The 22,719-nt window shown below is 39.8% G+C and overlaps 1 protein-coding gene across 6 annotated transcripts in view; it reads right to left on the minus strand.

The window, feature by feature from the left end:
- The window catches only part of SCAF11 (SR-related CTD associated factor 11), a 71,344-nt gene extending 50,553 nt beyond the window's left edge, over nucleotides 1-20,791 (minus strand). For all 6 annotated transcript variants that reach the window (XM_060024625.1, XM_060024630.1, XM_060024628.1 and 3 more), the window contains exon 1: nucleotides 20,547-20,791. The gene's annotated coding sequence lies outside the window, so the exon portion shown is untranslated. The remainder of the gene's footprint in view (nucleotides 1-20,546) is intronic.
- Nucleotides 20,792-22,719: the final 1,928 nt, after the last annotated feature.

Here is a 22,719-nt window from a genome sequence, read left to right on the forward strand (position 1 = left end):
CTCCGCAACAAGAGAGGCCGTGATAGTGAGAGGCCCATGCACCGTGATGAAGAGTGGCCCCCGCTTGCCACAACTAGAGAAAGCCCTCACACAGAAACAAAGACCCAACACAGCAAAAATAAATTAATAAACTCCTACCCCCAACATCTTCTTAAAAAAATAAATAAATAATAAAAAAATAAAACTCTTAATCAGAAAATAATTCAATGGAGAACCAACAAATTAGGATATCTATTTACAAAAACAGCAACAAAATTTTCATTCCTGCCAATACTTTGAATTTCACCCCAACTTTATAAATACCAACCAACAGTAAAACTGAAAACTCAATCAATTTTTGTTTTATTGGATTCATTTACATGCTGCTATGGTCTTAATGTTTATATGCCCCCAAAATTCATGGTGAAATCCTTATCCCTAAAGGTGATGTGGCATTATTAGTAAGGGGGGCCTTTGGGATGTACTTAAGTTAAGAGGGTGGAGCCCTCATGAAAGGGATTAGTGCCTTATAAAAGACACTCCAAAAAGATCCCTAATCCCTTCCACCACGTGATGATTCAAGGGAAAGTCTGACTGGAAGAGGGCCCTCACCCAATCATGGTAGCACCCTGATCCTGAACTTTTAGCCTCTAGAAATAATTTCATTCTTTTTTTTTTTAATTTATTCATTTTTGGCTGTGTTGGGTCTTCGTTGCTGTGCGCAGGCTTTCTCTAGTTGCAGTGAGCGGGGGCTACTCTTTGTTGCAGTGCACGTGCTTCCCACTGCGGAGGCTTCTCTTGTTGTGGAGCACGGGCTCTAGGCATGCGGGCTCTGTAGTTGTGGCTCGCAGGCTCTAGAGTGCAGGCTCAGTAGTTGCGGTGCACAGGTTTAGTTGCTCCGTGGCAGCTTCCCAGAACAGGGCTCGAACCTGTGTCCCCTGCATGGGCAGGTGGATTCTTAACCACTGCACCACCAGGGACTGTAAGGTCGGATCTTAACAAACGGCACCGCGAAACAGAGGAAAGCTTTAAGTGAGCTTTATTAGGGAGCGCTCCTGGGCGAGGTTCACTTGTCCGAGAGAAAGGGGCCAGAGAAGTCGCACCCGGGCGAGGGTTGGGCAAGATTTTATAGGGGAAGAAGGGAAAGGGGTGTGGTGAATCTGGGAGGGCACAGGGTATTCCTTATTTGGTGGTCTTTTCGGGTATCCTGGGGGACCGTTAGTCCCACCCCTCGAAAGGCGGGAAGGCTGGGCCGGGTTCAAAGTCCCCAGGTCAGTTCCTGGAACTGGGTGGTCCGGAGAGTTTCGGTCTGATGCAACCCGTGAATCTGATTGTGTTCCCCTGCCTCGGGCCAGCTGGCCTTATAGGGAAGTCCCAATTTCATTCTTTACAAGCCACGCAGTTTTGGTATTTTGTTATAGCAACCCGAACAGACTAAGACACATGCTCTGCTTCCAGTTACTATTGCATATCAGGCCCTGGAAGTACTTTCTATCTAGTTCAGTTTTTGACAGGGTTATCAGTAATTTGGTTGCTTGTCAGCAGTTGATCAACAGTAGCAATTTCGAGGAATCTTTTCATATTCAACTCCTTCATTCTAGACCTATATCCAAAAAAGGCTTGTTTTCTCAGCACCATTCACTGATGAACAGATAATCCTATGTCTTGTAGCTTACCAGGTAAACTGAAAATAAAGAACCTGAAGTCACCCACATTTATAGGTCTTATAATAAAACCAGCTTCATATATCGATCCAGGAAGTAAAGCTATGCCTTCAGAATGTCTCTAACATTCTTACAGTGTCTGCAACAGGAAGTGAGTGCCAAAAGGCTCCACTAATATGAAGGATGTCACCTCATACTATGCTCTATGATGAGCAATAACCTAATTATTGAAATGAATCATTTTTAAAAAAGGTTAAAATGAATAAAAACTAAAACATTTCCAAAGTGAAAGGCAAGCCAGAAATCCTCAGGCAGAGAAAATAGATTAAATTGAAAATAGGAAAACAGTTTTTCAAATGTAATATAATTTTGGTAAGAGTTCATGAAAACTATGCTATTACTCTAAAAGAAAAATTAATGTTCCCATTTCCTTCTACACTTAATGTAGCATCATGTCCTTGACAAAACTTGCACTGTTATACATGGCAGGATCACATATATGTTGAAAAAAATAAGATATAATTGAGAAACCATATTTAACTACAAAATAAGGAGATTCAAGTTGCCATGACATTCTAAAACAGATAATAAGTGAGACTGGGAAGTTTCCATTCTGTGTAAAATGGAATAAGCACATTCTACCTTGTTAATCTCACTGAATGAAACTATAAAACCTAGACAGAATAAATGGAGCAGCTAACTGAAAATTAAAAGGTAAGCAATAACAGGTAGATTGGGGAAGAGCCCAAAATCTGATATATTATCAAACTGGTAGTGCGTTTATAATTTCTTCCCCATCAATTTTCCCTCCAGCCTGGGCTTCATGGAGCCTGAAACCTATAAAGTGACCACTAGTGAGAGAGAGAGCGAGAGCGAGAGCGAGAGGGAGAGCGAGCGAGAGCGAGCGCGCGCGTGCACAGGCTAGCACTCTAAGAAAAGCCATCTAGCTCTGCCCAAGGAGTAGGAAAGGGGCCTCCCAATACTCAAGAGTGAAGGAAATCTTTTTTTTTCTTTCTGTTCTTCATTCCCCATGCCCCAGTTCCCAAGCAATCCTGTGGTGGCGATAGGTGCAACAGTGACAGCAGCAGGGTCAGCAGAAGCCTAAAACTCTAAGGGAAAGGTACCATACTCGCTGACTGAAAAACTCTGGGCTAATCTCATTGATTTTTCTCCCGTCTTCCTGTCATTCGGCTCCATATGCAACTGTGGAAAGTATACAGCACAGTGGTGTAAACGAAGACTGAGCTTTCTAGCCAGAAGACAGAAAAGTGTGTGTGGGGTGGGGGTGGGGGGGGTGTTCTAGGGATCTAGAAAATACCATGGATATATAACAGAGAGGAAAGAGCTTGAGACAGTAACCTGTTAAGTTGTTCAAAATGTCCAAAATTACTTGGCATACACAGAACCAGGAAAATCTCAAACACTCGTGGGAAAAGACAACCCACAGAAACCAACACCATGAAGACACAGATATTACAGCACTGGGTGAATTTTCTGACAAAGATTTAAAGCAGGTAATAAAAATGTTCCAACAAGTAAAATCAAATACTCTTGAAACAAATGGAAAGCTAGAAAATCACAGCAAAGAAATAAAGTGCCACCAAATGGAAATTTTAGAACTGAAAAACGTAATAACTGAAATAGAAAATACACTGCACAGACTCAATAGCCAAATGGAAAGTCAGTGAACTTGGAAGACAGAGCAAAGGAAATTACCCAATCTAAACAACAGAGAGAAAAACATAGAAAAAGAAAAAAATCATTAGTGCCTCAGGAAACTGTGAATCAATGCCAAAACCTTAACATTCTTGTCAAAAGCTCAAGAAGGGGAGGAAAGGAGAGTAATAATAAGAAATAATGGCTGGAAACTCCCCAAATTTGTTGAAAGACATAAACCTCTACATTCAAGGAGCTCATAAACCTCACACAGGATAGTTCCAATGAAATTCATTCCTGGACACACCACAAACTGCTGAAAATTACAAAGGAAAAAAAATCTTACAAGTAGATTGAAATAACAATACATTACTTATGTGGGGAAGATAGGTTAATGATTTGAATAACTACTGATTTCTCATTAGAAACAACACAGGCCAGAAGGAAGTGAAACAACATTCTTAGTTTAAAATGGAAAAGAACTTTAAAAACCTAAAATCTTCAAGCTAGTGAAATTATCCTTAAAGAACAAATGTAAAATCAATGAAACTGAAAACAGAAAAACAAGAAAAAAAATCAATAAAACCAAAAGCTCATCCTTTGAAAAGATCAATAAAACTGAAACCTCTAGCAAGACTAATTAAGTAGAATAGCACTGAATAGCCCCAGTATTATTTAAAGAAACTGCATTTGTAGTTAAAAGTCTTCCAAAAAAGAAACCTCCAGCCCCAGACAATTTCCCTGGTGAATTTTACTAAACATTTCAATAACACAATCACTTCCAGAGTTTGGAAGATAAATACTTCCCAATTCATTTTATGAATCCAGCATTACCATGATACCAAAACCAGACAAAAACAGTACAAGAAAAGAATAAACTGATATACTAGATTTCATCAAAATAAACAATCTATGATACGTTCATCCACACAGTGGAATACTACTCAGCCACGAAAAGAAATGAACTGGTGTTTCACTCAACAACTTACATGAATCTTAAAGGCAATATATTGAGTGAAAGAAGCCAGTCTCAAAAGATTACCTACTACTGATACATAATTGCATTTATAGGACATTCTCAAAAAGTCAAAACTGTAGTAATGAAGAACCGTTATCAGTGGCTGCCTGTGTCAGGGGAAGGTTAGACTACAAAGATAGCACAAGGCAGTTTTCTGGGAACCATTCTGAATCCTGACTCTGGTGGTAGTAATAAAAATCTAAACATGTATTAAAGTTCACAGAACTACATACCCCAAAAAGGTCAATTTTATTATATGTTAATAAATGTTAAAATGTTTTTAAAAGTAAAGACTGACATGAGAGAGCAATCATGGGCTAGAATATAAACCAACTTTCTCAACAAAGGTACTTTTTCACTGACGACTTCACTCATACTCTCAGTCTTTATCATCAACACAGAGACCACCCAAATTACATCACCACATTTGAGCTTGAGAGGAGGTATCTGAGGGTTCCTGTATTTCTGTAGCACTGAAAGGTCTCACAGACAACACATACCTATTGCTTGGGGAGACACAGAGATTAAAAGCAACAGACACAACTTCACAACCCCACTAAATTCTAAGACAGAACTATAAAAAGAGATCCGTTCTAAGACCCTAGTGATGGTATAGAGCTAGCAGGTTTTTCATTGTATGGGGGAAGACAGGCACTATAGATGGCTTCCCGTTGGGTTACTCTTATGTGACAGTTGTCCACTCTATGAGAAGAATATTCCTACAATGCAGTACTTTAATTTAAAAAGAAAAATGAGTGCCTTCTACATGCTTGGATAGTTTAACCATAAAGAGTTAGATAAAGATACCATAATTATATGACAGGCTTCCACTGTTTCTCCAAATGAGAAACAATTATAGAACAGCAGCATGTTATATGTACTCTAATAATTTCAATATATATTTACGCAATTCTTCTCTAATAAATCCCACCCCTGCCTAAGGTATGGAGGAGGGAATAGAAGAAGGAAGTGATTATGTAATCTTCATTTGTCCTTGAGATTCTCACCTCCATGTTCTCAACCCCATTTACTAAAGCACTAATTTAAATGATAAAGGCAAACCTGAAGCTCTTACATTTTTGTTTCTTTCCATCACCCATTCCTCAACATTTATTACAGGTCTGCTGAAGGCAAGAGTTACAAGTCTGGAAAAGTAGAGTTTACATTTACAAGATTAAACCTTATGCCTACTAGAGACAAAAAAGCAAAAAGAACAATGAGGTGTTAAGAGACTCACCTCACAACAAACCTCCCAAGAGGACTACAGGAGCCCTTGGGATCAAGAGCAATGTACCCTCATATCTGGGCAGAATACCCAAGAGGAAAGGGGATCCTGGAAGGAAGCAAGGAAGCAGAGAAAGAACTGGAGTCTTTTTATACTTTTCTTCTAACCCCAAACAGGAAAACTATAGACCATTTCTTTAATTTAACCTTTAATCTACCTTAGACAGATTCCTGAATTTAAATGGTAATCCCTGTCTACCTACCTCCCAAAAAAGGAGATGGGAAAATTATGTAAGGCACAGGAAACATTCGCAAATAAACAAACAAATCCTAAGAATTAAAGGAGAGGAAACACAAAATAATGTACACAAATGCTTGTTACAGAGGAATGGAAATGAATTTCATCTATAGCAGTGGGGGGGAAAGGACAAGGTTCAAAACATTGCTTCTGAAATATTGCTCTGTTCTGTTTAAACAAGATTTTAAAAACTTTACATTATAGAATTTCAACTCTAGAAATCAGTCTCTTTTTTGCACAGATGTTAAATGTCATTCTTTGAGTGGTTCCTCAAGAAATGTCACTTCCTTTGTACTAATTGAGTGGTTCCTCAAGAAATGTCACTTCCTTTGTACTAATCCCTTCCAAATTGTGCAAGTTGCTATAGTGAAACTAATACGGGGGGAGGGGGGAGCAACTGTTTTGTATAGTACACAGGACATCCACTCTCTCTTTACTCTAGCTATACCTATTATCAGAATTTCTTAAACTCAACCTAGGTAGCTAGCTCAGAGATAAATACAATTTTATTATGTTATGTAAGTATATGATGAATGTGTTCTCAAATGAATTTTTCACACATAATTTAAAAAGGCATTTCACAATCCTACTCCTATGATACACTACTATTCTAACCTAGAAATGTTATTACATACCATGAAAACTTACTTACTTTTAAAAAAAGCAAAAAACAAAAAAAAACAACACTTTTTCATGCTAGCATCAGGCATGGGCAGATACTGCGATCCTCTCCGAAATTTAATCTTATTATTGGGGTTTCAAATGCCCCAAGAACTGGACTTTTGGCTGTGATTTTCACACTGTTTCTAGCCATTACTTTCCCTTTTTTTTTTTTTAACACTATTAATTGCTTTACAATGTGTGTTAGTTTCTGCTTTACAACAAAGTGAATCAGCTTTATGTATATATATGTCCCCATATCCCCTCCCTCTTGCGTCTCCCTCCCTCCCACCCTCCCTACCCCTCCCCTCTAGGTGGTCACAAAGCACCTCGCTTATCTCCCTGTGCTATGCAGCTGCTTCCCACTAGCTATCTATTTTACATTTGGTAGTGTATATAGGTCCATGCCACTCTCTTTGTCCCAGCTTACCCTTCCCCCTCCCTGTGTCCTCAAGTCCATTCTCTACGTGTGCGCCTTTATTCCTGTCCTGCCCCTAGGTTCATCAGAGCCACTTTTTTTTTTTAGATTCCATATATATGCTTTAGCATATGGTATTTTTTTTTCTCTTTCTGACTTACTTCACTCTGTATGAGACTCTAGGTCCAGTCACCTAACTACAAATATTTCAATTTTGTTTCATTTTATGCCTAATATTCCATTTATATATGTGCCACATCTTCTTTATCCATTCACCTATCAATGGACACTTAGGTTGCTTCCATGTCCTGGCTATTGTAAATAGAGCTGCAATGAACATTGTGGTACATGTCTCTTTTTGAATTATGGTTTTCTCAGGGTATATGCCCAGTAGTGGGATTGCTGGGTCATATGGTAGTTCTGTTTTTAGTTTTTTAAGGAACCTCCATACTATTCTCCATAGTGGCTGCATCAATTTACATTCCCACCAACAGTGCAAGAGGATTCCCTTTCTCCACACCCTCTCCAGCATTTATTGTTTGTAGATTTTTTGATGATTGCCATTCTGACCAGTGTGAGGTGATACCTCATTGTGGTTTTGATTTGCATTTCTCTAATGATTAGTGATGTTGAACACGCTTTCATGTGTTTGTTGGCAATCTGTATACCTTTTTTGGAGAAAAGTCTATTTAGGTCCATTTTTGGATTGGGTTGTTTGTTTTTTTGATATTGAGCTGCATGAGCTGCTTTGTATATTTTGGAGATTAATCCTTTGTCAGTTGCTTCATTTGCAAATATCTTCTCCCATTCTGAGGGCTGTCTTTTCATCGTTTATAGTTTCCTTTGCTGTATAAAAGCTTTTAAGTTTTATTAGGTCCCACTTGCTTATTTTTGTTTTTATTTCCCTTACTCTAGGAGGTGGGTCAAAAAGGATCTTGCTGCGATTTATGTCATGGAGTGTTCTGCCTATGTTTTCCTCTAAGAGTTTTACAGTGTCTGGCCTTACATTTAGGTCTTTAATCCATTTTGAGTTTATTTTTGTATATGGTGTTAGGGAGTGTTCTAATTTCATTCTTTCACATGTATCTGTCCATTTTTCCTAGCACCACTTATTGAAGAGACTGTCTTTTCTCCATTGTATATTCTTGCCTCCTTTATCAAAGATAAGGTGGCCATATGTGCATGGATGTATCACTGGACTTTCTACCCTGTTCCACTGATCTATATTTCTGTTTTTGTGCCAGTACCATACTGTCTTGATTACTGTAGCTTTGTAGTATAGTCTGAAGTCAGGGAGCCTGATTCCTCCAGCTTCGTTTTTCTTTCTTAAGACTGCATTAGCTATTCGGGATCTTTTGTGTTTCCATACAAATTGTGAAATTTTTTGTTCTATTTCTGTGAAAAATACCATTGGTAATTTGATAGGGATTGCACTGAATCTGTAGATTGCTTTAGGTAGTACAGTCATTTTCACAATGTTGATTCTTCCAATCCCAGAACATGGTATATCTCTCCATCTGTTTGTATCACCTTTAATTTCTTTCATCAGTATCTTATAGTTTTCTGCCTTACAGGTCTTTTGTCTCCCTAGGTATGTGATACTTCTCGTTGCAACGGTAAATAGGAGTGTTTCCTTAATTTCTCTTTCAGATTTTTCATCGTTAATGCATAGGAATACAAGAGATTTCTGTGCATTAATTTTGTATCTTGCTACTTTACCAAATTCATTGATTAGCGCTAGTAGTTTTCTGGTAGCATCTTTAGGATTCTCTATGTATAGCATCATGTCATCTGCAAACAGTAGACAGTTTTACTTCTTTTCCAATATGGATTCCTTTTATTTCTTTTTCTCTGATTGCTGTGGCTAAAACTTCCAAAACTATGTTGAATAATAGCAGTAAGAGTTGGCAACCTTGTCTTGTTCCTGATCTTAGAGGAAATGGTTTCAGTTTTTCACCACTGAGAACGATGTTGGCTGTGGGTTTGTCATATATGGCCTTTATTATGTTGAGGTAGGTTCCCTCTATGCCTACTTTTTGGAGGTTTTTTTTCATAAATGGGCATTGAATTTTGTCAAAAGCTTTTTCTGCATCTATTGAGATGATCATATGGTTTTTATTCTTCAGTTTGTTAATATGGTGTATCACATTGAATGATTTGCATATACTGAAGAATCCTTGCATCCCTGGGATAAACCCCACTTGATCATGGTGTATGATCCTTTTAATGTACTGTTGGATTCTGTTTGTTAGTATTTTATTGAGGAATTTTGTCTCTATGTTCATCAGTGATATTGGCCTGTAGTTTTTTTTTTGTGACACCTTTGTCTGGTTTTGGTATCAGGGTGACGGTGGCCTTGTAGAATGAGTTCAGTAGTGTTCCTCCCTCCGCTATATTTTGGAAGAGTTTGAGAAGGAAAGGTGTTAGCTCTTCTCTAAATGTTTGATAGAATTCGCCTGTGAAGCCATCTGGTCCTGGTCTAGCCATTACTTTCTGATATATCATAAGTTATCTCATTTAACTGTTAGAGTATTTTTTGAAGAAGGTATCTCCATTTTACATACAGTGAAATTAAGTAGCTTGTCCAAGGTCGCAAAGCCAGTGGTAAGTAGTAGGATTGGAACTCACCAGCCTTTTGCCAGAAAATAAAACAAATATTAATCCAAGTCACTAAATATTAAAATTATTCAAACAGTGAGAAGCAGTAACACCCTTAATGACTCAAATGACTACAAAATTGTTAAGCTGTGATCTGCCTTATTCACTATATAACCCAGGATCCAGCACCATGCCTTCAAATGACTGCCCAATAAACAGCTTTGAATGAATGATTTATTAATATGTATAATAACCTTAGATAATATTTACCCAACACATTTGTCAGGCATGATTTTAAGCTAAATATATAAATAAGTTATGCTCCATGGGGAAGAAAGTAACACTTTAGAAATGAATAGGAAGACAGAGGTTCTCAGCAGATAAATAGTAACTATATTAAAAAAAAAAAAGGAAATTTCAGAAGTGAAAAACACAATGTCTGAAATAAGATCTCAACAACAGGATGGAAATGCAAAGGAATGAGTCAGTGAATGTGAAGATACAATAGAAGTGATCTAATTTGAAGAATAGAGATATAAAAGACTGAAGGAAAATGAAGAGTCTCAGGGTCCTATGGACAATATCCAAAGTTCTAATCATGTCCAGAAAAAGGAGAAAGAGATTGGAACAGGAAAACATATTTGAAGAAATAATGTCCAAAAAACCTCCCTAACTTGGTGAAAGGCACAAATTTAAAAACTGACAGTTTTGTGTACATCAAATAAGACTAACTCAAAAGAAAAATGAAATGAAAATGGAGAAGATATTTCAGTGAAGAAAAACTAAGAAAATTTATCACCAGCAGGGCTACTTTAAAAGACAGGCTAAAGGAAGTGCTTCAGGCTGAAGAAAAATGACACGAGAGAAAACTGAAGTTTCATTAACAAAGAGCAACAACAAAATAGTAACTATTTAGGAATATTTAAGAAACTACTTTTTCTTCTCTAAAGTCCTTTTAAAAAGTGTATGATTATTGAAAGCAAAAATTGCATAATTGTCTAATGGGGTTTTCATTGCATGTATACGTGTTAATACATATAACAACATAAGATAGATGTCACTGGAGAATTATAGGGCTTCTACATTTACTTCAACCAGTAAATATGAATTCTAAGTAAATCCTCTGGCATATATATTATGATCCCTAGAGCAGTACTGTGCAACAGAAATATAATGTGAGCTGCATATGTAATTTTCAATTTTCTAGTAGCCATATTTTAAAAGTTAAAACAGATAAAATCAATTCAGTAAATTTTACTAACCCTATTATGTCCAAATATTAATACTGCAACATATAATCAATAAAAAATATATTAAATGAGACATTTTATATTATTTTTGTGGTAGTAAATCTTTTAAATCTAGTGTGTATTTTATACTTACTGCACACTTCAATTCAAACTAGGCACATTTCAAGTTGTCAAGAGAAGATCTCAAGCAACCACTAAAAAATAATGCAAAGAGATGCAGCCCAAAAGAAGGGCCAAAGATAAATTTAAAGTAGAATACTAAAATATATTCACCTAGTCCAAAAAAGGCAGTAAATGGGGAACAAAGGAACATATCATATCAATAATTACATTAAATGTAAATAATCTAAATATACCAATTAAGAGATTGTCAGATTGGATTGTTAAAAAGACTGACTTACTTGGATCCACCTTCTAGAGTAATGAACGTAAAAACAAAAATAAACAAATGGGACCCAATTAAACTTAAAAGCTTTTGCACAGCAAAGGAAACCATAAACAAAACAAAAAGACAACACACAGAATGGGAGAAAATATTTGCAAAAGATGCAACCAGCAAGGGATTAATCTACAAAATATACAAACAGCTCTTGCAGCTCAATATCAAGAAAACAACCCAATCAAAAAATGGGCAGAAGATCTAAACAGACATTTCTCCAAAGACATACAGATGGCCAATTGGCACATGAAAAGATGCTCAACATCGCTAAGTATTAGAAAAATGCAAATTAAAACTACAATGACCTCACACTGGCCAGAATGCCCATCAGCAAAAAGTCTACAAACAGGAGAGGGTGTGGAGAAAAGGGAACCCTCCTACACTGTTGGTAGGAATGTAAATTGGTATAGCCACTATGGAGAACAGTATAAGATTCCTTAAGAAACTAAAAATAGAGCTGCCATATAATCCAGCAATCGCACCCCTGGGCATATATCCAGAGAAAACCATAATTCAAAAAGATACATAAACCCCAATGTTCACTGCAGCACTATTTACAACAGCCAAGACATAGACGCACCTAATGTCCATTGACAGAGGAATGAATAAAGAAGACGTGGTACATGTATACAATGAAATATTACTCAGCCATTAAAAAAGAATGAAATAATGCCATTTGCAGCAACATGGATGGACCTAGAGATTATCATACTAAGTGAAGTCAGACAGAGAAAGACATATATGATATCACTTATATGTGGAATCCTAAAAAATGATACAAATGAACATATTTACAAAACAGAAACAGACTCACAGACTCAGAAAACAAACTTATGGTTACCAAAGGGGAAAGGTTGGGGGTGGGGAAAGGATAAATTAGGAAGTTGGGGTTAACATATACATACTACTGTATATAAAACAGATAATCAACGAAGACCTACTGTATAGCACAAGGAACTCTACTCAATACTCTGTAATAACCTATGTGGGAAAAGACTCTGAAAAAGAATAGATATATGTATATGTTAAAAAAAAAAAAAAAAAAAGCCCTAGGATAAGAATGAAAAAAAAGGCAGTAAATGGGGAACAAAGGAGCATACCATATCAATAATTACATTAAATGCAAATAATCTAAATACATCAATTAAGAGATTGTCAGATTGGATTGTTAAAAAGACTGACATGCTGTCTGCAAGAAATTCACTTTATTTTCTTTTTCCAGGAAAGTAAATTTTATTGAGCTCCATGGCTGCCTTTAGGAACAGCCAGGAGGGAATCATGACATCATGGGGTGGGGTGGGGGGAGAAACTCACTTTAAACATAAGGACATAGTAAATAAAAGTACGGAAATAAAAGTATGGGAAAAAATTACATCATGCAAGTAATAATCAAAGAAAGTTGGAATGGTTACATTAATATGAAACATACTATAAACTTCTTTTAAGGGCTTGATTGAATTTGTTTCTCCTTCATGTTCTGTTTCAGTTTTATCTAATTCTGTAGCAGTTTTGAAACAATAAAGATATTTTGTTTCATGCATCTTCCTCATATTACTCATGTTTACATCCAAGTAACTGGACATGTACAACAGTTCCTAAAGAAATATGGCCTAAATCATTAAAGCTGTCCTATCTGAAGCCTTTTTCTCCCCCCTAATAAATTCATTCATTTATTTATTTTTGGCTGCATTGGGTCTTCGTTGCTGCGCGCGGGCTTTCTCTAGTTGTGGTGAGCAGGGGCTACTCTTCGCTGCAGTGTGCGAGCTTCTCATTGTGGTGGCTTCTCTTGTTGCGGAGCACAGGCTCTAGGCGCGCGGGCTTCAGTAGTTGTGATGCATGGGCTTCAGTAGTTGTGGCTCGAGGGCTCTAGAGTGCAGGCTTAGGAGTTGTGGTGCATGGGCTTAGGTGCTCCGCGGCATGTGGGATCTTCCCAGACCAGGGCTCAAATCCGTGTCCCCTGCATTGGCAGGCAGATTCTTAACCACTGCACCACCAGGGAAGCCCCTGAAGAAGGCTTTTCTATGATAAGGTTTTCAGGTAAATGACAGCTTACAAAATTTTAAGTTATTACTATTTTATCCCCAGTTAGAACAGTAGTTTAAAGAAACAGTTTTCCTGACAGGCCATCCAGGCATACAAAATATTTATGTTAACAAATCATGTATCATTTGTAAGCTGTTTCACTGATCCCAGAGAATTTTCAAAGCAATGTTGCTGTGGCTGCTCTTTTTAATGTTTATATTTCTGTTTCTGTTTACTTTAAGCTGCTGAACTACTACTATGATTACGGTATTGGGGCTGGCATTGGACTACAAAGGCAGATTAAGATACTATACCCTTTCAAAAAGTGGAAGTGCAAAAATAGGATATAAAAGATGAACAACAAAATAGCATATGCTAAGTGCCAAATGTGAGGTACAGGTCACTTTTCAGGACTAATTTAGTCAGAAAGAATTCATTTAGGAAACTAATAGAAGATAAGGGCAAAGACATAATTATGGGCCAGAATGTAAAGGGACTTAAAGTTTAAGTCCAAGGTAGGACTTAAATTGTGTTTTGTAAAAAGTAGAGAATCACTAAGGAAAAATCCACCTCTCTCTCACTTATCTATTTTGAGAGTAGCTTCTGAGATGTTTAAATTGGGAGTTTTGAAAATAATCCAGCAGCAGAAAGGGGGTAAAGCGAGGAAGCTATGGAAAACTAGTTAGGACAAAATACAAACAACACTGGGGAGCAATAAAGAAGGCCTGATTAGGACTAAGCTCCCCAAGAGCAAAGGCCATGTTTCATCCCCAGACCTAATAGACACACAGATATCAACAAACCTGTAGCACAGAACTAAAGGTAGAGAGAATGCCTACTTTATATCAGGAAATGAACTGAATACTCTGGCACACCTTTGCACATTTAACCCTCAAAACACATACCACAGTACATTCTAAGAATTAAAACACCACCAAGATTCAATACTAGAACACTGCTAAAAAGGCTTGAAAATCACTCACTAAACAGAGCTAACTTAAGGGGATGAAAGATAGAGATGGAGTTAGCAGCTATTACCACTGGACTCAGGTAAATGTTACTTAAAAGTAAAATAGGTGAGGAAACTGGGACATTGATTAAGTCACCTAGGAAAGGTGACAGTCAGTAGTATATGGGACAATCAGCATTCAAAGCCAGGTCTGATTGACTCCAAAACCTATATACAAAAGAACTCAACTAATTTTTACCTTACTACTAAAATTACATTAAGAAGACTCTCTCAAAAGTACATCTGAGAACTCTAAGGAAAAATGAGGAGGAAGATCAGTCTTATCACTAAGAGATGTGAGAATCTCAAGGGGGGTTAAATTAAAAGTTGAGAACATATCTGGTCATTAATTTTCACTATAACTTTTGGTGTAATAATCTTTTGTAGAAACAAGTAACTATAATCCTTAAAAGAACATGTCTGTATGCTGCTATTCTTCCTGGATTTGTGGGAACCCAACTCTGTGACCAAGGTGTCCTCATGAGGGATGGTGAAAGAACCCAGAGTGAGGTACTAGAACTCAAGCAGAATGGCAAGATGCTCTGCATGAGGTATAAGAGAAGCCTGGAATGAGGAATGCATCCTGGCACAAGGTGTCAGAGCCAAAGTGAAAATGTTATGCAAGACAGGGGAGAAAGCAGCAGTGGCACTGGGAAACTGGTTACATACCAGGGATTGATCATCTAAGTAAATACACTAAGGATGATAATGGGAGCTAGGCTATTCCTTTTAAAAGAAAGTAGTTACAAATTTTGAGAAGGAGAAAACTAAAGCAAACACTGTGTACTGAAATTGGAGAAACTGGTACCAACTCATGGTTTTTTACATATAGATGGAGACATAAATACAGCGCTCAAATCTTGGTTTCTAAATTCCTTTCTCCACTAAAAGAAACCACTCCTTGGAGAAATGGTTGATTCCAGGGCTGTGGCAAGGAAAGTTTAAGGTGAGCCTGGAACATTTTCTTGTATCAAAAAGTAAGGAAGTGCTCAAAGCAAGTCAAAAGAATACAGAAACTAGCTTAAAGGGGCTTTTGGTCCCTGGCCAAAGCTGGGACAATTTGAACATCAACAAATAGCAAGTTTGATAAGGAATGGGCTTAATATGGTCTCAAAATACTTCCCCACAAAGTACTTATTAATTACTAAGACAGGAAAAATACTTGCCAGTGAAGAAGCTTAGGAGACTTCACCTTAATTAAGAGATCAAAGTGCACATCATCAGTAAGGGGACAAACAGAAACTGTTATTATGCCATCTGATAGGATGCCATGAGAAAACAGTATCATCACTGTGATACTCCTACCAAGAAATGCACAATCTGAATCCAATCATGAAGAAGTATCAGACAAATCCAAATCGAGAGAAAGTTTACAACAAAACTGACCTGTAATCTTTCCAAGTGTCAAGGTCATGAAAATCAATAAAAGGCTAAGGAATTGTTCTAGGTTGAAGGACATTACAATTAAATGAATGCAACACAAAATTCTGAACTGGATCATTTTGTTATAGTGGAAATTACTGTGAAAACTGGCAAAACTTGGATGAGGTTTGAGGGTTATATGGTAGTAATATAGCAAGGTTAATTTCCTAATTTTAATATTGTTTATGTAACAGAAAGAAAGTCCTTGTCCTTGTTTGAGGTGATGAGCCTGCATCTGCAACTTACTCTCAAATAGCTTTGGGGGAAAAGTTCTTTGCATTGCACTTGGAACTTTTCTGAAAGTTTGAGATTGTTTAAAAAAAAAAAAGGAAAAGAAGATTACTTACAAATATTCATTTACAGCATCTAAAACTAGAATATAAGCAAAACAGTACTCCTTTCAAATGAGGAATATGTGTTTCCATCTCTAATAAGAAAAGACTCTCCTTTATTATTCATGGGATTCTTTTGATCTATATCTGCACTGTCCAACACAGTACCACTATTCTGTTCCCCGACTGCACTGGCTACATTTCAAGTTTTCAACAGCCACTATCTACTACAGTTACTATCAGCTACTATATTGGGCAGCAGAGATACAGAACACTTGCATCATCACAGCAAGTTCTACTACTAGACAACACTGATGCAGAGTTTGGGAGGTCAATTGACGTAACGACTAACTAAAGGCCAAAGAGTCAGATGGACTTGGGTATAGATTCTTTGCAAGTGCTCTGACACTTAGCAAGTCATCTGACTTCTTAACTTCTCCAGAGCCTCAGACTCCTTTCTGTAAAATGGATTAAATACAACCAATACTGCAAGGCTGCTGAAAAGATCAAATGAAAATTCATGCAAAATGTCTAGAACAGAGTGTTTGGCACACAGTAAATATCTGATAAACATTAGGTCTCTTCTGTAATGTGAGTAGATAATTTCTTAATCTTTGATCCCAGTACTTTTAGATCTAGTTATGCAATTACTAGAGCATTGGTTTAAAAATAAGTTTACTATTCTGCTTGTTCAAAAACCCAATGAGCTCCATGTTGTTAAACGTAAACAAAAATCTTTTTTTTTTTTTTTTTTTTGGCCATGCCAGGCAGCTTGTGGGACTTTAGTTCCCGGACCAGGGATCGAACCCGGGCCCTCAGCAGTGAGAGCGTGGAGGGCTAACCACTGGACTGCTAGGGGATTCCCCAAAGAAAAATCTTTCAGCTCTGACCTTATTCAACTCTCATCATCACTTGACTACTGACTACTCTCCCCTTGAAATACTCTCTTCCTTTGGTTTCTGTAATACCACACTCACCTCCTCTCTGACCTTCACAGTATTCTTTGGGCGCTCACATTCCTCCAACAAACTTTTTTCTTTTTTTTTTTAATGTTAAGAGACCACTGTGATTCCATTTTAGCATCTCTTTTTTCCAAGTTATATTAGCAGTTTATGCAAAAGAATGAGACTTGCATAGTCTCAAGTTTCAAACCACAATTACTATTTTCAATGTTTTCTAGCTGAAAGCATGTTAATTCATTACGTATTTGTTAAGTATCTACTGTGCGTCAGACATTGTTCAGTGTTTGGGGACAAAACAGTGACCCAAACTGACAAACCCAATTCTCACAGAACTTGCATTTGAGTAAAGAAAAAAATATAATAAACTTAGGTTAGCCAATTCTACAGTATCTTGGAAAGTGTTAAGTGCTATGGAGAAAAATCTGGCTTAAAAAGGGCTAAGAAATGTGGGAGGAGGGCCTGTGTTTTACGGAGTAATCAAAGAACACTTCAGTAGTAGAGTAGAAGTGTGGCTACAGAAAGAGTGAAGTAATGAAGTCAGAGAGGATGAAGAGACTCAAAAGGCTCAGAGCCTGGGAGACCATAATAAGGATTATGGATTTTACTACTACTGAGAAGGGAAGCCATTTGAGAAGAGAAGTGACATGATCTGATATATTTTATCAGGATCACTCTGGCTGTTGAGTGTTAAAGATTCTAGGTGAAGAAAGGTCATGGTGAAACCTTTTAGGACATTATTTTGTGAGAGATGACAATGCTGTTTTTAAATTTTATATTGAACTTTTATGTGCTTAAGTACTAGGAATTACAAAGCCACGGCTTTAAATAAGAAAAGCAAGGACCACAACAATGCAAAGATGAGTCTTGGGAACAGCAATAAAATGATAAAGGGTATTTTAACTCTAGGCTCTAGTCAATGCTACTAAAAGTTAGCCCTGGGATGCAAGATAAGATACAAAGCTATTAACTTACTCTTCAGGACAGAGGATACAATTAAGATTATTTCACTGGGGCTTCCCTGGTGGCGCAGTGGTTAAGAATCCACCTGCCAATGCAGGGGATGTGGGTTTGAGCCCTGGTCTGGGAAGATCCCACATGCCGCGGAGCAACTAAGCCCGTGCGCCACAACTACTGAGCCTGCATTCTAGAGCCCGCGAGCCGCAACTACTGAGCCCGCGTGCCACAACTACTGAAGCCCGCGCACCTAGAGCCCGTGCCCTGCAACAAGAGAAGCCACCGCATTGAGAAGCCCGCGCACCGCAGTTAAGAGTAGCCTCTACTTGCCACAACTAGAGAAAGCCTGTGAGCAGCAATGAAAACCCAACGCAGCCAAAAATAAAATAAATTAATTTAAAAAAGAAAAGATTATTTCACTGGGCAAGGTAAGTCAAGATCCAACTTACATCACGAAAAGACAAGGGCAAATGATGGTAGAGCTTACTAAAAGGAAGTTACAATGAAAATTATTCTAGGGCTGATTCTTTATTACTTTTATGCCTGCCACTCTCCTTAGTAAGGTTTTACAACTATTTCTCACTGATGAAACTAAAAAAAAAAAAAGTTCTGTATTAGGTAGATGAGTAGGATAATTCTGCACTCTCTTATTACTAAAAGATGCTACTGATGAATCAACATCATGTAACAGCATTGATTCATCCTATCTCTGATTAACAGCACAGCTTTTAAAGAAAACTGCTTACTTTTAAAGAAAATTGCTTAAAGTATTGGTTAGTCCCCAAAGAATTATGGGGAAGCTGAATGATCTCTGAAAAGTTTCAATCTTAACCCAAGAACCCCGTTACCACTGCCTAAAGGCATACAAAAAAATTTCCCTTAAAAATTTCTCCATGACATATGTTTCAGGCAGCATATTTAGGAACAATTTTCCATTTTCTTCCACAGTTCTTTTCCCCCTTAACATAGTGAAGAGTGTCTTTACAGCATGAATACACTTAGAGTAAGCAGATATCCAAATCTTACCCAGCCAAAAACTTAAGATGTACTCAAATTATCAGGCAAAAAGGTCACTATCTGAATGTAAAATGGAATGATTATTACTATACTTGCAAGCACCAAAAAATAATACAGTGAAAAAATGCAGTTACAATAAGAATTTCTAATTTTTTTTAAAAAACCTTCATAATGCATAAACAAAATACAAAGTAAATTCAGATTATCTTTGATAGGATAGTATAAGACAAAAGAAATCCAAAGACAGTTTCATTTCTTCTGCGCAGTAAGTTAAACAACAAAAACAAAAGTCCCACAAACTTTTTACTGAAGCTCTTAGCCAAGAGCAAAAAAAGTGAAATGATTAAGCCAACTGCCAAAGAAACAGGAAAGAGAAAGGAACAGTCTGGAAAAAGACCTGATTACATATCAAAATTTTAATACCAATAAAACACAAAAACGACCAGTTATTTAAGAATGTACATCAATACCTTGCTACTGAGGTAAGTGGTCACATGTATGAATTAGCTTCTCTCTTAAAATGAAAGAAATGCATCTATTAAACATGCTCTTTCCAATATTCAGTGAATTTCCCAAATTGGGAAAATTTTAGAACAGCATCTACTAAGCCAAAGCATTACATTAAAAACGTTTTGGTCAGTTTTGCCTAAAAATCTTAGTTCACTAGCAGTATGACAAAGATGTTAAAATGCAATCCAAAATGAATGAAAAACGCTCACCTCGTAGACACTTTATGTAATGCGATACAGAAATACTTTGAGGATATTTTAAAATTCCGCGTTCGAGTCTGAATGTTTTAATCAACTACTCTAAATCAGGCGCTTACTTTTAGAACAATTTTTCAAAATGGGGAGCAAGACGGCCAGCCACCTCTAAGATTTGACTTCAACGGTTCAAAATTCCTAGTATCTGAGGAGGGGCGACTGGTGCAGCTAAGTTTAGATCTCCCGGCCCTTTTGTTGTCAGTCCAGGAAATTGGTTTAAAAATCGGCGGTGGGAGAAGAGTTTGAAATTCAGGGCATGGGGTAAACGCGGATGCTCAGAAGCGCCGGCACTTCCCTAGTCGCGCACTCCGAGAGGTCACGACGCAGTAAAGTTTGGTTTCACAAGCTGGCTTGGACGCTATTGACAAAAGCAAAGTCTCCCGAGTCAAGCGGGCGCGGGGGTCAGGGAGCGCCCGGAAGCCCAGAAGGACACGTTTCCCCGGAGGGAGGGGGTGGACGTGTAGCGACCCTGTAGCTGAGCCTCTAGCCTCAACCCACTCCCCCAGGACCCCTGGGCGGGTACGGGCTGCGCCGGCGGAGGCGGCGGGAGGCGGGTAGGCCACAAGGAGGAAATGGGACGGGGTACCGACAGCTAGGCGGCGGCGGCCGAAACGGGGCCGCCCTCGTGGGGTGGCGAGAGGGAAGGGGGGGGCCCTCCCCGCCGCAGCTTTCCCCGCTTCGAGAAGCGGCTTCAACTTTCCTCCGTGCGCAGAACGCCGCCTGGGCCGCGCGGATTCCGAAACTTTGTCCGCCCTCCCGTCGCCCCGGGCCCGCTCACCGGCTCTGCGCCGGCCCGTAACCCCCACCCTCCCCCGACAGCTGCCCGCGCCCGTCCACCCCCAGGGTCGGCCCGTGTTTACCTCCGACTGAGATCGAGGCGCTGGCTCCGGCGGCGGCGGCCCCACTGCAAGTCCCTAGGTCCCCGTCACGCCGCCGCCAAGTTCCCCAACATGGACTCCTTCGTTCGCTTTGAGGTGTTCCGGGGGCCGCTGGGGCGCCGGCTCTGCTGCCTGGGGCGGGTGGCAGCGGCGGAGCAGGGAGCGGACCCGGGCTGCGCGGCTCCGCGCGGCTTGCGCCACCGCTGCTCCCCCTCCCCCCGCCTCGTCTGGCCTCCTCCCTCCCCGCTCCGCGCGTCCTCTTCCCCCTCACCCCCCGCTCCGCTCCTATCCACTCAGCCGCGCCACCACAGGTCGGCGCGCTACGGTGACGCCGGCGGCGGCGGCGGCGGCGGCGGCGGCGGCGGGACCCTCCGCGCTTGCCCTACTCGCTCGCTCTGGCCCTGCGTGCACGGCCGCAGCGCTCAACCGGACCGCAAGGGGGCGCTGGCAAACCACCGTTTGCGACAGAGGAACGTGACGGGCGGAGTCACGTCACGCGGCCTGCGAGCGAGAGGGAGGCCGGTAGCGAGTGGCCCGGGCTTCTGGGAAACATCCTCAGAACCTCAGCTCTCCTCCCAAGTCTCGGGTCCTGCGCATGCGCCATGCGTGGCACGCTGGAGTCCGACCTGCTTTGGCGGCTGTACGGGCTAAACTACTGAAGACAATGAAGAAGGGTCTTGGGGACCGGGACGTGAGGGGGTTTGCGCGGCATTTGCTATCCTATCTTTATGGTAATCTGATATTGAAAAGAGTGTTGATATGTTGTTTGGCTGTGTATTGAATTTTCACCCAGCAGCGTTGCCCGCCTGAATTACATCTTGAGAGGAGGCTGAAGTGGCCATAACTTGTAAGCCCACCTCTTTTTTCCCTCCGGGTGGGCATTTGTAAAAGGCCTTGGAGAGGTTTCCCACGTGACTCATCAAGCTTAGGCATATCCCCGTGTCTTAATTACCACAACAAAAAAATTAAACTTGATCCGGATCCACTTGATGGTTAGATAGTGACATGTGATGATTCATTCAAGAATATGTCGGAGCGTGCGATACTGAACGTGCGTGCCATTGTCAGTTCCTTCTCCGTCGGGTCGTCAAATCTTTTATTTTACCTCAAAAATACCTTTCACGCTGTTTTTTAAAGTCACTGACTCTTTAATCTTATAGTTTCTCTTCCGGTCAATTTCTTCACACTCCTGACTACTCTTCCTGCCGTCGGTGTCTACTCTTCTACCAGCGGGTCCTTGCAGCCCCTCCCCCCACCCCGCCCACGTCGTTGTCCAGCCAACAGCCCCGAGTGATGAAGCTCTGCCTCCGGGCCACCCCGCAGCCTTGGTTCACCCAAGTCTCAGTTACATCCAACCTTGCCGCTAGCAACTTTTCGGGTCGTCTGCCCCTTCCTCCCTTAACGTGCGCGTTGCGCTCTACTAGCCACCCTGAACCCTGCCTGGGATGACTTTCCTCCCCACTTTCTCGGGACCCCGCCGACTGGGTACCTCTTTGCGGCGCTCGCCCAAACTAGGCTGGCTACCGTGCCCCCTCCTTTCTCTGACAACCCCATCCTGTTCAGCGTGTTTGGTCTGCTCAGTGCCTGTCTCACACAGTGAGCCCTGGGAACAATGCCGTAACACTTTGCGAACAACAGCTTCTGGCACAGTGCCTGTCCCTCAGTAAGGACTTGGTAAATAATTGCGAAAGGATCATATAGGGATATATGAATGGCAGCCTTGTCTGTTTTCAAAGTCTTGGGAGTTTTACGATGTATAGTTTTGGATATGAGCTTTGGGAATTTAGATGGGCTCTACTGTGTTTGGGATATTTGAAGGAATAATGATACAGAGGAGTTTATAACAGTACATTATAAAGAATGTGATAAAGGATGACTAAGACAATCACTGAAAACTTTGTTTAAAGAATTATGTGATGTAACCAGATCAACAAGCACTGTTATGAGCCATCTGACTGAATGTATCTTTGTTACATATATATGCACGTCCTCACCCAGGAGAATCCAACTTCTAGGAGTAAAACTCCAGATAGTGACTTCTGGTACAACATTCTTCTTTTATGTAAAAACTTATTGTAAGGTCGGATCTTAACAAACAGCACCGCGAAACAGAGGAAAGCTTCAAGTGAGCTTTATTAGGGAGCGCTCCTGGGCG

Source organism: Delphinus delphis, chromosome 11 (assembly GCF_949987515.2).
Source record: "Delphinus delphis chromosome 11, mDelDel1.2, whole genome shotgun sequence".
NCBI lineage: Eukaryota > Metazoa > Chordata > Mammalia > Artiodactyla > Delphinidae > Delphinus > Delphinus delphis.